Raw genomic sequence first — 13,017 nt, 5'->3', positions numbered from 1 at the left:
CAGGCCCCAACATTTTCTGTGTGGATTTGCAACAGTCCGGGTGGATCAGAACGACTTGATCGTGACTGACATGGAAACAAGTAATGTGTAATATATCGACAGATTAAAAACTGGATGTTCAACTGTATGCAACACTGTTACTCAGTCTCATTGAAATGATGGGATTGTGTTTTCCCAAAGAAAAGTTCATAGGAAAATTCTCAAATGCTTTTCTTACTAGATCTGGTTTTGAACGCATTACTCTGCTTGGGTTACATCAAACTGGCATGTTATAAAAATGAGGGTTTGTTTGCAATCCCGTGAGAGTTTGAATTTAACTAATAAAAAAGTTAGAAAAATTCAGAACCGTAAAATCAGAACAGCCTTTAACAGGGTGTTGTGTTTCCAGCTAATATTTTATATTTCCCAAAGTGTGTATTAAAACTATTAACACGTTGCTATGTAAGGAAGGTTGAAGATTAACTGCTCAGTTGATTTCGGTTAACGAGCTTCACAATCCATTTATTACGTAGATATTTTTTAATAGGGCATCATATATATATTTGATTTGTATGTGCCATTATTTAACGATAATGACCTAATCCATTTTCTTTCCCCTGTAATTACTTATTAAAAATCCAAAAGCTATCCAAAAATCACTGATCAGAAATGGGCCTAAAGCTGAGAGATGTCCTTGAGATCATACCACATTTGCAGACACCCTCCTTTTAAACTTTGGTATAAACATAGAACAATTGAGGAGGTCAGAAAAACCCTAAAGGATGAATCCTGGCCATTTCTCAGTGTTGAGCATTTGCAGCAAAGTGTGATGAAGGGAGGCCCAAAGGAAAGCAGGTCCTTAGGGGAACAGTCTTTCTACAGTGAAAATATTTCTCAGGCTCCGGGGCTGTTTATAACTTACCACGTCTTTTGGATGAAAAATACACGGGCCACCAGGGTGATTAGCTGGAGCTGGGCACATCTATAAAATCACTCTCAGAAATAGGCCTGTTCTAGCTAGCCTTCAGTGGGCCTGATTGTCCTTTCACACCATTTGTATATTGGAGCTCAGCTGACTTCTGTGATGTCCTGAGCTCTCATGCCCTGAATTGTAAGGGTAGGTTAGAATCATAGAATCCTAGAACTGGGTGCTGCGTGTGAATCCTAGAACACAACCTCCCTAGGCAATTCATTCCAGTGCTCAGTCCACAAGAGCTGCCTTCTGCTTGTTTCTCCTCTCTCTCCTCCAGGCCTACGTCAGTTTTAATTAGCTCTGGTTTCATCTGCATCTGGGACTGCATGCAGATTGGTTACACCCCCATTGGACTCACCTACCCGCACCGCAGCCCAGAAGGCAAACCTCAACGAAGTTCATTTACAAGTTGGACACTATCGACTTAGGCTTGAATAAGGATCCTAATCGGTTAACGCACTACAAAGGCAATTTCCCTGCCTTTGATATTCGCATCTCCACATCAAATGCTGCGACTAAGATGCGTCTATCCTGGCTTAATTAGCTTCATTCATGCTGCTTCTACAATTGATGGGTTATTTTGTTTCCTATTATACATACCCAGATTCTGTTCTTTCCACATCATCTCATCCGATGAAGTAGTTTTTACCCACGAAGGGTCAGGCCTATTAGCCTCTAAGGTCCCACAAGACTACGCGTTGTTTTTGCCATTGCAGACTAACATGGCTACCCCTCTGAGCTAAGAAATTCTTCTGCACGATCACCAATAGTCCATCCACTCTGCCTGCTCTTGCTCCCTGATAGTCTGATATGGTTTGCAGGAAAAGGGGAAAAAAATTCAAAACAAGAAGTTGAGTCCTTGAGCCTTTTCCAAGTCCTCTTCTTTGCAGACACGTGGCTGCTCGCAGGGACAGTGACCTCTACGGTCAAAGCACTGATCCACAACAGAAAGATCTGCAGAGTAGGAGCTTTGCCGGCCAGGTCAGCACTGAGTAACTGTCCAGAATGCAGTGCCAGAAGGAAAAATCCGGGTTGGCTCTCCTAGAAGGATCCTTGTCTTGAGTTGTTCCAAGGCCCTGGTCAGGAATCTAGTGGGGACAGATCCACCGTTTCCCACAACCCTTGCTCTGCAGTTCTGCCATTGTTCTTGTCTTCTGCCCAAAGTTTCTATTCCTGGCTAGGAATCTCTCTACACTGTGTGAAGCAAAATGCAGGACAATGTAGCACTAACAAGATGGCTTATTAGATGATGAGCTTTCGTGGGCCAGACCCACTTCCTCAGATCAACTATTCTACACTGTGTGGCGCTGTTGCCTTTAACAGCCCCATTGCAGATTTCCCAGGGCGGGGAAAGCTTGTGAAATTAAAATGACTGCCGTTTTCTCCAAGCAGAGCCCTGAAGTTGAGTAATTGCCCGATAGGACTTAAAATACAATGTTTGCCATACGGCGGGCCCCGCCTTGGCGTTCCAGTCTAACGCGAAGTGCCCGAGCCTGTTCGCTACTTTGTGGGTGGGCTCGGGAGGACTTAAAAGCAGCCCCCATGCGGGCCAGGCATCTGGCCACACAGAATCACTATTTGCAGGAGCATGGCCTAACTGTGAGTTGTTTTACTCTGATGGAAAGGCGATACGTGAAGTCGAATTACGTGGAGTGAAAGGCCAGGTTTGCTTTAAGTTGAGCTGCAAAAGAGAAAAAGCAGGCCCGCCCTTTTTCTGCTTCTGGCTGATCTCCAGAGACAAGACGAGACTTCTGTTTTTCTTTCAAATTCGTATGACTCTGAGGGTACATCTACACTCCAGGGGTAAACTCTGCCACGTCCACGGAACGTGTTTGCTCTTCTGCTTTTTTTTAGGAAGAGCAAACACGCTCTTTCGGGGAGCCCTGTGTACCTCGTTCTATGAGGAATAAGAGCTTCTCCGAAAGAGGAGACTTTTTTCCAGAAAGCTACCTTTCTTTCTTTCTTTCTTTCTTTCTTAATAGAGATTTTATGAGCCGTTCTCCATGTCAGTGCCGCCAGTCTGTTGAGTCTATGCACTGTTGCCCACCTCCAAGATGGCTGCCACCATGTTTCTTGTTGACTTTTTTCCTTTAGCCCTTGACAAAGATGGCCACTTCAGTTTCAGGCCTTCAGCATGCAGCTTTACAAGCACAAAAAAAGGGGGCGTTGTCTCCTCACTGTGTCTTTCTCAGCAGGGGAAGGGGGTTCCTTTTATCTCCTGCCCTGATGTCTCATAGCAGCTGGTGGCCCAGCTTCCAGGCAGATTTCTGTGTTTGCTTTCAGGTTGTACTTTCCTTCTGTGTTGTCTTTTTTCCTTTTTTTGGTGCAGGTTCGGGGTCCTTTGCCACCAGCTTCAGCTTCCCTGGAGGAGGCCCCGCTACACCTGCAGGTACAGAACGGAGGCTCTGTGGCGAGCAGCGCTCCTGCAGGACGCCGGCAGCCGAATCCCCAGCAGGGCTGCAAGATCTGCCAAGAGTGCAGGGACGTGTCATTCCCGCTGGCAGAGCTCTTGCCGGAGGCAGGCCATGACGAATGTCCTGCCACTGATCCCTGGCTGGGGAAAGAGATCATATTTGCCAGGTGAGCTCTCGCCTCCTCTTGTAAAACTCCCCTGCCACTCACCCACTTTGGAGGGAAGCACAATTCTGCCACCCTCAGAGTGGAGTTACCCAGCGTCGTGTACAGATGTGGTCTCCTCACCTCAAAAAAGATATTTTGGCCTTGGAAAGAGGTCAGAAAAGGGCAACTAAAATGATGAGGGGTTTGGAACGGGTCCCATATGAGGAGAGGTTAAAGCGACTGGGACTTTTCAGTTTAGAAAAGAGGAGACTGAGGGGGGATATGATAGAGGTCTATAAAATCATGAGTGGTGTGGAGAGGGCCGATAAAGAAAAGTTATTTATTAGTTCCCTAAATAGAAGAACTAGAGGACACCAAATGAAATTAATGGGGAGCAGGTTTAAAACTAATAAAAGAAAGTTCTTCTTCACACAGCGTGTAGTCAACCTGTGGAACTCCTTGCCAGAGGAGGCGGTGAAGGCTAGGACTATAACAGAGTTTAAAGAGAAGCTAGATAATTTCATGGAGGTTAGGTCCATAAAAGGCTGTTAGCCAGGGGATAAAACGGTGTCCTTGGCCTCTGTTTGTCAGAGGCTGGAGAGAGATGGCAGGAGACAAATCACTTGATCATTGTCTTCGGTCCACCCTCTCTGGGGCACCTGGTGCTGGTCACTGTCGGCAGACAGGATACTGAGCTAGCTGGACCTTTGGCCTGACCCAGTACGGCCGTTCTTATGTTCTTATCGGTTTAAACCAAAACATGGTAGATCAGTAAGAATAATAAACCCCAATTACTGAGAAGCAGAAGACACGCATTGGAAAGTAGGAAATTCAATCAAGATTTCCTAAGACAATCTTCCAGTTCCTCCCGCCTCATCATGGAAGTGGCTAATTTCATTTTGCCTGTTTCCTGATGGTCTGGAGAATCCGCCGCAGAGCTGTGATGCTGACGTATTGTCCTGCTCTATTCTCTCCAGAGGACGAGTAGCCGATCTGAGCCCCTCGCTATCGGTGGCCTTTAAGTTTCACTGTCTCCGGGTTACTCCGGCCCCACTCGGGAGCTGGGCGGTGAAAACTGGAAAGCCATGCTCGTGTTCTGACCGACAGAGAAGGCAATAACGGGGTAGCTCTTTGGAGCTGGAAAAAAAATGTGGAAGAAAACTCTGCAAAGCAAAGCGAGGCTTCCGAAGGAGAGCTGACAGGCCTAAGAGCCACAGAGCAGCCAGACGGGGTCAGAGCAAAGGTCCATCAGTCCAGTGTCCTGTCTGCCCACAGTGGCCAGTGCCAGGTGCCCCAGAGGGAGGGAACAGAACAGGGAATAAAGTGACCCCTCGCCTGTCACCCATTTCCAGCCCCTGGCAGGCTAGGGAGCCAATCCCTGCCCATCCCACCCGTCCATTGATGGAGCGATCCCCCATGAATTTATCTGGCTCTTTTTTTGAACCCTTGTGAGTCACATAAAAATGTGGATTTGTGCGAGATGCGGCAATCTCATGGGTATCTTTGGGGAACAGACTGTGAAATCTAGACCTGGCTCGTGTATGACTGAGTGCCACTCCGTGAGTAGGGAGGTCGCTCAGCACATCCGGGAACTCCAAATGCTGAGAGGTGAGGTTAGGAGTCAAAAAAGACCTTTTGGATTAAAAGGATGAACCTAAATTGACTCAGGGCCATCTTTCTGATCCAGGACTTTCTTGTCCTGGAGGGGGGAATCAGTGTTCCCTATAAACTGTGTGCTTATGCGGCCACTCAGGACAGATCCAAATGCCACTCAGCTGATTAGCAAAGTGCCCATCATTGGGGTTTTTTTTGTTTCTATTGGTGGTGCACTTGTGCACCTGCCTTGGTGCACAGAACAAAATTTATTCTGCACGTGGATGGAAACGCTTAGAGGGAACAGTGACCCCAACCCTTTCATAAGAGTTGGAAAGATGTCGGCATGCTAGAGAGAGAGTGTGTGAGTGTGAGCGTGACGGTTCTCCAGAGTGCTTTCACCAGAAGAATAAAGATCATAGAATAATCATAGAATAATAGGACTGGAAGGGACCTCAAGAGGTCATCGAGTCCAGCCCCCCGCCCTCAAGGCAGGACCAAGCTCCGTCTACACCATCCCTGACAGATGTCTATCCAACCTGTTCTTAAATATCTCCAGAGAGGGAGATTCCACCACCTCCCTTGGCAATTTATTCCAATATTTGACCACCCTGACAGTTAGGAATTTTTTCCTAATGTCCAATCTAAACCTCCCCTGCTGCACTTTAAGCCCATTACTCCTTGTCCTGTCCTCAGAAACCAAGAGGAACAATTTTTCTCCTTCCTCCTTGTGACACCCTTTTAGATATTTGAAAACCGCCATCATGTCCCCCCTTAATCTTCTTTTTTCCAAACTAAACAAGCCCAGTTCATGAAGCCTGGCTTCATAGGTCATGTTCTCTAAACCTTTAATCATTCTTGTCGCTCTTCTCTGTACCCTTTCCAATTTCTCCACATCTTTCTTGAAATGTGGCGCCCAGAACTGGACACAGTACTCCAGCTGAGGCCTAACTAGTGCAGAGTAGAGCGGCAGAATGACTTCACGAGTTTTGCTTACAACACACCTGTTGATACAACCTAGAATCATATTTGCTTTTTTTGCAACAGCATCACACTGTTGACTCATATTCAACTTGTGGTCCACTATGACCCCCAGATCCCTTTCCGCCATGCTCCTTCCTAGACAGATGCTTGCTTAGAAAGCGTTGGGTGGTCTCTTGTAACTGTCCTCCAAAGCGCTTGCAACCTCCTCCCAGCTTGGCATCGCGTGCAAACTTTAAGTGCATTGTCCAGGCTGTTATCTAAATCGCACCCAGAGCAGAGCGCTGTGAGACCCCACTCGCCGTTCAATTTTGTAGCCAGTTGTGCACCCCTCTCACAAACGGTCCCGCTCGGCTCTATTTCCCTATATAGCCTCAGACCATCATTTTTAGCAGAGGGCTTTTAAAAGGGCTGGAGAGAGCCCTAAGAACATGGTGTATATGGGGGTTTTCCTTAAAAAAGCAACAATACGCCAGTTTTAAGCTGGCTCCCCTCGGCACCAGCCCTGCAGTGCTGCCTCCCTTCCCTGCGCTGCCGCAAAACAGCCTCAGTCTGCGGCGGGCCCAGCCCACAGTGGACGAAGGCAGCAGTGCAGGGCGGCTGGCGGCAGCTGGTCCGTGTGAGGAGCTGGTTTTTAAACTGGCTCCCCTCGTGGAGCGGCTCCTGCCTGGCACCCCGTGCTGCTGTCCCCCCCCCCCCCCATACAAAATTATTCCTAACCAGGATCGTTTCCCTCCGCTGTATTTAACACTTCACCCCACTCTGCCCTGGCCCATGGTGGGGCGGGTGAAGGCCCAGCTGGGGAAGGTAAGTCAAAGCTCCGCCCCTTTCACCCAAAGCCCCGCCCCTTCAACAACCTCCCGCCCCCTTCCCCCCAGCCAAGCCCTTCCTGGGTAGCTGGACAGTGTAGGCAATTTGGGGAAGGCAATGATTTCCCTTGCCTACTTTACCTACCACCCATGCCCTGACCCTCACCCGCTCCACCCCTGCCCTGCTCGCCCCACCCGGACTCACCAGGCAGCAGCTGGGGGCGGTGGCGATAGGGACCGTGGGGAGAGGAGACAGGTGCTGTCCACTCTTGGCACCCTCCTCTCATTCATCTCCATGAAAATCCCCCCACCAGCATGTCTGTTCCTACCCCCGTGTGGGTCCCCCTCTCCGTGCCTTCAAATCCCGCCCCCCACACACAACACTTCCCGGGGGCTGGCAATGCCAAGGCCCAATGGCGACCAAAACGGGGGCTGCTGCCCCAGCCAACAGGCCTCCTGACTGTTTCTGTGTCCTGTGGAGTCCCTGCCACTCTCCATCCCACACAGGACAGAGAGAACTCAAAATGGCTAACGCTCACGGCGTAATGGGGACAGTGCAGTCAAGGCACAAAACCAGGAATTCTAGGCTTCTGAGCAAGACGCGGGAGCTGCTTTCAGTCCGTAATAATTTGATTGAACCTATTACTGAGCCTACTGGTTCTCAATGCCAGGAGGTGGCACTCTTTGTATTCGCTATCTGTATTTACACTCACGCACACGCATCCCGGTATTTCCCTTTTGCATATTGCTCCTCTGCCGGGTTGCCAGTTTTAGTTGGATGTATTCCTGGATGTTTCATCACATGGCATAATATTTAATTCCTGGAAACTCCAGGACAGCCTTGGAGAATTGGCACCCTTGCTCCTGTAATGTCTGGCATGAACCTCTGAACGCACCAGGAAAAGAAGGCACTGAAAAGCGATTTCTCAGGCCTGAAAAGAATGGGCCGGTCCTCGTCATTTTGTCTGCCATGAAAGATTTTGCAGGAAGAATACAAAGGAGGACTCTCTCCCGTTCCAACAGCCTCTCTACTCGTGTGCAAGATTTGATCTAGAAATTACACCAGCCTTTTTTTAATAACAAACCTAGTTTTAGTGAGCACCTGGCTTTGATATTGGCTGTTCCTTTGCCTGCATTATTTTGCATGCTCTGGACCAAACACCAAGAAGGGAGGCTATTTCAAAGGTAGTATTCATTGAATTGGAGTATTTTTACGTGATTTACATTTTTATACACAGTCAACTTGTGGAACTCCTTGCCGGAGGATGTGGTGAAGGCTAGAACTGTAATGATTCAAAAAAGAACTAGACAAATCCATTGAGGTTAGGTGCATCAATATCTACTAGCCAGGCTGGTGTTCCTAACCTCTGTTTGTCAGAGGCTGGGAATGGATGACAGGAGAGGGGTCACTTGATGATTCCCTGTTCTGTTCACTCCCTCTGGGACATCTGGCATTGGCCCCTATAATATACCTATCTCGTAGGCTTCTTGTTCTGAACTGCCAGCCTCTGGGACCAGCAGCTCAGAGCCTGACACCCCTGGGCCTGGCAACTCAGAGCCCGACACCCCTGGTCCTGGCAACTCAAAGCCCGACACCCCTGGGCTGGCAGCTCTGAGCCCGGCATCTCAGAGCCTGGCACCTCCAGGCCTAGCAACTTGGAGCCCAACACCCCTGGGCCTGGCACCTCCAAGCTTGGTACCTCAGAGCCTGGCAGCTCTGGGCCTGGCAGCTCAGAGCCCAACACTCCTGGGCCTGGCACCTCCAAACCCGGCATCTCAGAGCCTGGCACCTCCAGGCCTGGCAACTTGGAGCCTGGCAGATCAGGGCCCAGCACCCCTGGATCTGGCAGCTCAGACCCTGGCACTTCCGGGCCTGGTAATTCAGACCCTGGCACCTCTGGGCCTGGCAGTTCAGAGCTTGGCACCTCTGGGCCTGGCATCTAAGAGCCCCCGGCACCTTTGAGCCTGGCAGCTCAAAGCCCGGCAGCGCTAGGCTTGCTGTGTCTGTTATGACCGTTACAAGAATTGCTTTAATCCCAGCATCTCTTCATTACGAATGAAGCCGGGGTCTAACTTCCTTTTGATCAGGGCCACATCCTGCATCCTGACCGCCGTGCACCCTCCAGCGCTATCCTACCCTCGGCCGTCCTCTGCACGGCTCTTCTCGAGCGACCCGACTCCGGAGCGAGCGGGCTGCCTTCTGCTCAGTGCCATCCCTGGATGAGCTAAGCCTCAGCAGCCGGCCAGGAGACACTGTCGCCCCACGCATGTCGAGTGGCAGCTGCCAGCTGGGTTTTTAAACCTGAGGAGGGAAGTTTCCGGAGACACTGCGGTTGCATGTTCCCGCCGCTAGATGCCAGTCATGCCATGGGTGATGAGTGGCCGCTTCCCTCTGTCCGGCCCTGGGCGCGCCAGGGGAGTATCAGCGTTGGGCACAAGAGTGGAGGGGGATGAAGTGCCAAAAATCCTTTTCCCCGTCGTGGGAACCCCGTATCTGATAGGCCCGGTCCCAGGCATTCTCTGCCGTTCTCTTGGAAGGGTTCCCGTGACTCTCAGCCGCACGGCTGCCCAGGGAGAAGCAGACGCAATGTCTGGCTATTGTTGCCGTGTGACGCTAACGCCTCCCCCCCAGACACACAAACACGGGGGGGGGGGGCTGTTCCCCTGCTCCAAGGCTGGGCAAGTCAATAGAAAGACACTTTTGGTGACATAAGTGGGCTAGGAGCAGGCCTCACGTCAAGCGCTGCCTCGTTCTAACCTCCCTTAGGAAGCCGGGGTGGGAGGGAGGAATGGTGCCTTTTATCACGGCAGATGTTCCCAAGCCGCGGCCCATGGCCAGTGCCGCATGCTCAGGGGATCTGCGCAGTGTCAGGGAGACCAGGATCGACACTTGAGACCAGGGTGTTCTGTCCAAGGCAGCCCCAGGGCTCTGACCCCGAAGTGGCCCCGAGTCTCTGACTGAGGGGGCAGCAGTGGACGTAGAAGGCCCTTCCTCTTTCGAAAAGGACTGACCCACCCGGCGCTGTAGGTGGGGAACGCCACTCGGGGGCCCTCGCCGTGTGCCGTGCCGTGTCACCCACCCATAAGAACGGCCGTACGGGGTCAGACCAAAGGTCCATGTAGCCCAGTATCCTGTCTGCCGGCAGTGGCCAGCACCAGGTGCCCCAGAGGGGGAGGACCGAAGACAATGATCAAGCGATTTGTCTCCTGCCATCCCTCTCCAGCCTCTGACAAACAGAGGCCAAGGACACCATTTCTATCCCCTGGCTAATAGCCTTTTATGGACCTAACCTCCATGAAATGATCTAGCTTCTCTTTAAACTCTATTATAGTCCTAGGCTTCACAGCCTCCTCTGGCAAGGAGTTCCACAGGTTGATTACACGCTGTGTGAAGAAGAACTTTCTTTTATTAGTTCTAAACCTGCTGCCCATTAATTTCATTTGGTGTCCTCTAGTTCTTCTATTATGGGAACAAGTAAATAACTTTTCTTTATTCGCCCTCTCCACACCACTCATGATTTTATAGACCTCTATCATATCCCCCAGCGGCTTGGTGACGTTTCTCAGCGACGCTCCGAAGGGGCATGGCTGCGCCCAACGTCCTTCTGCTTTCCTGAATATTAAGCATCACCAGGCATTCAGTGCGTGTTCTTTGCAATGCCTCCAATTTCCCCCTGCTCCTGGCCCTAGTCTGTCTGGGAACGGTCCCCTGGCGTCTTTCAGACTAGCTGCTTGGTCCTGATGAAACCGGAGAATAAATAAACGTTATTTAAGGTCGTGGAAATTCTGCCCCCCTGTCCTGCATCCTTCCCCAAATGAGCTCGTGTCTGGCCACAACGTTTGCTGACGGCCGCACCCCGCTCGTACTGAATCTGACGTGGAGGAGACTTTTGCTTGGCATTCTGGAAAGGGCAGCGTGGCCTTGTAAGGCAATGCCAGTCTCCGTGTTACGTGCCTCTGGTGTTTACGCCTCCATCCCTTAGAGCCAGAGCACCTCACATCCTCCAGGCATTTATCTTCATGACACCCCCCCGGACACAGGGAGGGGCTGTAAGCCTCTTGTACAGATGGGAAACTGAGGCATAGAGCAGCTACCTGATGCACCCACAGTCACACAGGGAAACAATAGCAAAGCAAGGGCTTGACCCCAGCTCTGCTAAGTCCCAAGCTGGCTCTCTGACCACTGGACGACCCTTCCTACCTATTGGGCAGCAGCCACAGCCCCATTTTTTCCCCTCAAGGGCACATTTGGATCATCGTATCTAAAGCAGGATAAAGGAGCACCGCAGCACAGGAAAGCAGAGAAGTAGCAATGTCCCTTTGGAAGCCAGCCTGCCACATGGTAATTCACATCGCCTCTATGCTAATGTATGTCTTGACAGCACACAGTCAACCTGTGGAACTCCTCGCCAAAGGATGTTGCAAAGGCCAGGATTTTAATAAAAGTTCAAAAAAGAACTAGACAAAATCATGGAGAATATGTCCATCCCTGGCCTCTGTTTGTCAGGGGCTGCGAATGGGTGACAGGGAAGGGATCACGTGATGATTCCCTGTTGTGTTCCCTCCCTCTGGAGCATCTGGCATTGGCCACTGTTGGCAGACAGGACACTGGGCTGGATGGACCTTTGCTGTGACCCAGTCTGGCCGTTCTTATGTAATGTCATGTTTAAACGTACAGCTATGCCAGCACCACAGTGCCACTGCCGCATGTGCGGTAAAGACACTCTAAGCCCTTGGGAGCAAGAGCGCTGCCATCGCCGGACAAAAATCCCCTCTGCGAGCAGCACACGCTGCGTCGGTGGGAAAAGTGCTATGCACACACGTGCTTGTGCCAGTGCCCTCTGTCGCACGGGGGAGTGTGTGTGTGGAATAGTCACACCCCTGAGCCCCGTATGTTTTCCCAGCACAGGCTGTAGTGCAGTATAGCCTAAGTCAGTGTTTCTTAAACTGTGTTCTATGGTGTGCCGCGGAGAACAACAGAATTCAAAATGGCCGCCCTTAAAGGAGCAGGCAACCTTTTTTTCCCTCAATAACTTTCCCCCCGGCCCTTCCCCCTCCCCCCCCCCCCCCATGTTATGGTTTTTTGTTCAACAAAAAAATCTTTGGTGTTCCTCATAAAAAAAAATTATTGTTTGGTGTTCCTCGGTCTTAAAACGTTTTAGAAACACTGGCCTAAGTGTATCCCCAGTGATGCGAATGTGAGAGCAAGTGGATGAAAACAGCCAGCTCATAGAAACCATTCATCCCACTGACAGGCTGATAACCGCGCGTTCGCACATGCAGCACTTTCTCCTATGCTGAGCTCTCTTCACCTGGGCTGAGATGTAGGTGGGGAAGGTGAGCCCTGAACCTCTGGTCCTTTTAATAATTCTATGAATTAACAGGTGTATGGTGGGTAATGCAGTACTCCCTTGTACACAGGCCAGGTCTGCACTAGAAGGGAAGGTCAAATCCAGATACACAACTCCAGGCACGTTAATTACATAGCTGGAGTCGACGTACCTCATTTCGAGTTGCCCTGGAGGTCACCAGGAGCAAACGCTCAGTTTTAATTCATAGAATTATAAAAAAGGATCAGAGCTTCACGAAAGCAAACATTTAAAGGCAACGGTGCCAAGAGAGCAGCAGGAGAGTCGGGGAATGATGGTCCAGATGGAGCCTTGATTCTTTACTTCAAATCCAGATTGGGAAGGCGGTGATTCCTGTCGCACGTTCCCAGCCTCTGATAAACAGAGGCTACGCACACCATCCCTGCCCATCCTGGCTAATATCCATTGATGGACCTAATGTCCATGAATTTAACCAGCTCTTTTTTTAAAACCTGTTATAGTCTTGGCCTTCACAACATCCTCCTGCAAGGAGTTCCACAGGTTGTGTGAAGAAATACTTCTTTTTGTTTGTCTTAAACCTGCTCCCTTTTAATTCATGTGGTGAGCCCTAGTTCTTGTGTTATGAGAAGTAAATAACTTCTTGTTTACTTTCTCCCCACCAGTCATGGTTTTACAGATGTCGCTTTTCCCCACTGAAAAGTCCCAGTCTTATTACTCTTTCCTCAGACGGCAGCTGTGCCCATTTCTGAACCTTTTCCAATTCCAATATCTCTTTTTGAGATGGCACGAGCAC

Source organism: Pelodiscus sinensis, chromosome 13 (genome assembly GCF_052426305.1).
Source record: "Pelodiscus sinensis isolate ZL-2025 chromosome 13, ASM5242630v1, whole genome shotgun sequence".
NCBI classification, from domain to species: Eukaryota; Metazoa; Chordata; order Testudines; family Trionychidae; genus Pelodiscus; species Pelodiscus sinensis.
The sequence above is the reverse complement of the archived record's forward strand: the minus strand, read 5'-3'. Positions refer to the sequence as shown.